We start from the raw sequence: 4,585 nt of genomic DNA, 5'->3' as shown, positions 1-4,585 counted from the left end.
TACAGTTGTTTGTTCTTGGGGTTCAGTAATTTTAATCTATGCAGTAATTTTGTTTGATGCTGGAAATTATTTGAAAGATCTAAACTGCTCAGTATTTGCGCAGTTACATGGTGAAATAATGATCTTATTGAAAAGAAATATGTAGAATTTATCATTCCTCTTTTCATAATCTAATTTAATTACTTGTGTTTAGAAACTAGCATTAAAAATAACAGAGGAACAAAATCAGTCAAGTGTCTTAGAAATAACTGTGTCATTCTTCATTCTGTCATCTCATCCCACAACATTTCTTCAAGACAGTTACTTGACCTTTTCAGGTGCTTAACACTGATCTTGCCAGCGACAGATGTGCTAACTATGTATTCAACAGAGGTCTCAGGAAAGGCTAAAGTGTAAAAACTCTTGTTCTTGTGGATACGTTGGGAACAAAATGTCACAGTGTTAGTCTGTGAGTGTGGGGGGTTGCACTTGCACTATGTGCCTGGTCTTTCAGCCACATGAAATGTACACCTCAACCAATTCCTCCATTTATATCATCCAGCACAATGGTCAGTGATGAAGTCATTTTAAGCTCAATCTCTTATTCTGATCTGCCTTGGAAACAGACCAGAGAATATTTTGTACACTTTTGTGTCCTTATGTATATTTGATATTGAACTCAGTTCATAAAATTTCACCATTGCTGACATTCATAACAGCTACATTTTCAGAGCATTATTTCTCACCCATCATTCTGCATGTTCAATTTGGTGTGACTGAAGCAGCCAGTAAATCCTGCAAATTGCTATTGCTGTTGCCATTGCCATGTGTTCAGAATTGTGTGTTGAGACTTACATCCAGCTTGTACATAAAGAAGAACATTCCACGAGGGAAAAATATATCTAAAAACAAAGATAACGTGACTTACCAAACGAAAACGCTGTCATGTCAATAAACACACAAAGATACACACAAAATTCAAGCTTTCGCAAGCAGACATATCTGTGTGTGTGTGTGTGTGTGTGTGTGTGTGTGTGTGTGTGTGTGTGTGTGTGTGCACTTACTTACTCATTCGGCATCACAGAGGCATAATTTACAATATTCTTATCACTATAAACTAAAATAGAAAACAATATAATTCTACACTATATTAGATATGTTTTTGAGCCACTCTATGGCTGAGTCACTGAGTCTATGTATGTCCATGAGTTCACCACCCTAGCCATACACTTTGCACACGAGTAAATGGTCCATTGTCTGTATTTCACCGCACTCACATACAGCGCTGTCTGCCAGGCCCCACTTGTTCATCAGGTGTTTAAATCTCCCAACACTCGTTCTGACACGGTTTAGAGCTGTCCGCACTCTTCTTGGTAGGTTGAAGCCATCAATCTTCTTGTTTGGATCATGTACTAAATTTTTGTTCTTAAATTCATTTGCCGACCATACTTCGTTACAGGCCGTTCTCCGCTCAAAGGCTTGTAGTTCTTCACCGATTTTCCAAAAAGGTGATGTGTGCATACGAGTGTATACCTGTCCTTTTTTCCCCCCTAAGGTAAGTCTTTCCGCTCCCAGGATTGGAATGACTCCTTACCCTCTCCCTTAAAACCCACATTCTTTCGTCTTTCCCTCTCCTTCCCTCTTTCCTGACAAAGCAACCATTGATTGCAAAAGCTTGACTTTTGTATGTTTGTTTGTGTCTGTATCGACATGCCAGCGCTTTCGTTTGGTAAGTCACATCATCTTTGTAAAATAGAAAGAAACTTCCACATGGGAAAAATATATTAATAACAAAGATTCCAAGACTTACCAAGCGGGAAAGCGCCGGCAGATAGGCACAATGAACAAAACACACAAACACACACACAGAATTACTAGCTTTTTCGCAACCGATGGTTGCTTCTTCAGGAGGGAGAGGGCAACACGAAAGGATGTGGGTTTTAAGGGAGAGGGTAAGGAGTCATTCCAATCCCGGGAGCGGAAAGACTTCCCTTAGGGGGAAAAAAAAGGACAGGTGTACACTCGCGCGTGCGCACACACACACACACACACACACACACACACACACACACACACACACACACACACAAGCAGACATATTTAAAGGCAAAGAGTAAGGGCAGAGATGTCAGTCGAGGCGGAAGTACAGAGGCAAAGAAGGTGTTGAAAGACAGGTGAGGTATGAGCAGCGGCAATTTGAAATTAGTGGAGGTTGAGGCCTGGCGGATATCGAGAAGAGAGGATATATTGAAGGGCGAGTTCCCATCTACAGAGTTCGGATAGGTTGGTGTTGGTGGGAAGTATCCAGATAACTCGGACGGTGTAACACTGTGCCAAGAAGTGCTGGCCGTGCACCAAGGCATGTTTAGCCACAGGGTGATCCTCATTACCAACAAACACTGTCTGTCTGTGTCCATTCATGCGAATGGACAGTTTGTTGCTGGTCATTCCCACATAGAAAGCGTCACAGTGCAGGCAGGTCAGTTTGTAAATCACGTGGGTGCTTTCACACGTGGCTCTCCCTTTGATCGTGTACACCTTCCGGGTTACAGGACTGGAGTAGATGGTGGTGGGAGGGTGCATAGGACAGGTTTTACACCGGGGGTGGTTGCAAGGGTAGGAGCCAGAGGGTAGGGAAGGTGGTTTGGGGATTTCATAGGGATGAACCAAGAGGTTACGAAGGTTAGGTGGACGGCGGAAAGACACTCTTGGTGGAGTGGGGAGGATTTCATGAAGGATGGATCTCATTTCGGGGCAGGATTTTAGGAAGTCGTATCCCTGCTGGAGAGCAACATTCAAGGTCTGATCCAGTCCCGGGAAGTATTCTGTCACAAGTGGGGCACTTTTGGGGTTCTTCTGTGAGAGGTATGTCCGGCCTTCAAAAGTGAAGAAGTTCTTCACTTTTGAAGGCCAGACATACCAACAAAGGTGTTACAAAAAGGTACGGCCAAACTTTCAGGAAACATTCCTTACACACAAAGAAAGAAAATATGTTATGTGGACATGTGTCCTGAAATGCTTACTTTCCATGTTAGAGCTCATTTTATTACTTCTCTTCAAATCACATTAATCATGGAATAGAAACACACAGCAACAGAACGTACCAGCATGACTTCAAACACTTTGTTACAGGAAATGTTCAAAATGTCCTCCGTTAGCGAGGATACGTGCATCCACCCACCGTCGCACCGAAACCCTGATGCGGTGATGCAGCCCTGGAGAATGGCGAATTGTACCACAGCCGTACACAATACGAGTACGAAGAGTCTCTACATTTGGTAACGGGGTTGCGTAGACAAGAGCTTTCAAATGTCCCCATAAATGAAAGTCGAGAGGGTTGAGGTCAGGAGAGTGTGGAGGCCACGGAATTGGTCCGCCTCTACCAATCCATCGGTCACCGAATCTGTTGTTGAGAAGCGTACAAACACTTCAACTGAAATGTGCAGGAGCTCCATCGTGCATGAACCACATGTTGTGTCATACTTGTAAAGGCACATGGTCTAGCAGCACAGGTAGAGTATCCCGTATGAAATCATGGCGGTGAATTGAGGAAGTACAGTACATACTGATGAAACTAAAATGAGCTCTAACCTGGAAATTAAGTGTTTCCGGACACGTGTCCATATTACGTCTTTTCTTTATTTATCTGTGAGGAATGTTTCCTGAAAGTATGGCCATACCTTTTTGTGTTCATCTAGTTTTCAGTTCAGTTCCATATTATTTTTCATTCGCTTATGTTTTCGACAAATCAGACTTTTTCCCTCAGTTGTTACTTTTCTTTTGAATATTCAATTTGACCAATGTGAAGCTGTTGCAGTAATAATTGACAAGTGTTTTAGATAACCAAATAGAAATTTTCGATCTGCTCCAGGTTTGTGTGTCAGCAGTCAGCATGGTGCTTGTTTGACAGCTAGGAGTTAAAGAAAGACATTTGTGAAATATTCATTGCTAAGTTTCTATCTTTCATTGCACATTAGTGGAATCTTCTCCGGAGATGCTCTGCTTCACTGTGTCCTCAGCGTTCACAATCAGTGTCAACATAGGCAGCACCTAAGACAGCAGATTAGAGGCAAGTTTGTTTGTAGTAGGACCTACTTCCAGATAAAAATAATTTGTGAATAGGGATATGGTTTGTCTTCTTTCCTGAATCATTGTATTTTCAAATAACGGGTCTAGAGCCTTATCATGATTATACTTAGGGATTGAAATGCAATTGTGGTTACATTTTTCTTCACTGACATTTCCTAGCACTTATTACTGATGAATTTAATTTATTTCCTTCTGAATACAATCAAATTCTGAACATACAGAAACCACAGGTTTCTGTGATGAAGTAAGTGTTCTACCCTTATGAGCTTTTGTAAACTCTCTTCACACTTTTCAGTATCCTGTGCAACAAGAGAATTACACACACTAGATATTGTGAACCTTATTTTCCTGCCAACAGCAATATTCTGTAATGAATGCCAGATCAGATGTGTAAAGCCATTGAGGATATGAAGAAAGGAAAGATACCAGGAGATGACGGTGCTTCAGTAAAAATGGTTAATGCTGGAGGCAAAGTAGTAAAACAAATTTTTAAAAAAAAAATTGGAAAATGGTTACA

Source organism: Schistocerca gregaria, chromosome 2, assembly GCF_023897955.1.
Source record: "Schistocerca gregaria isolate iqSchGreg1 chromosome 2, iqSchGreg1.2, whole genome shotgun sequence".
NCBI classification, from domain to species: Eukaryota; Metazoa; Arthropoda; class Insecta; order Orthoptera; family Acrididae; genus Schistocerca; species Schistocerca gregaria.
This window is presented reverse-complemented; position numbering follows the sequence as displayed.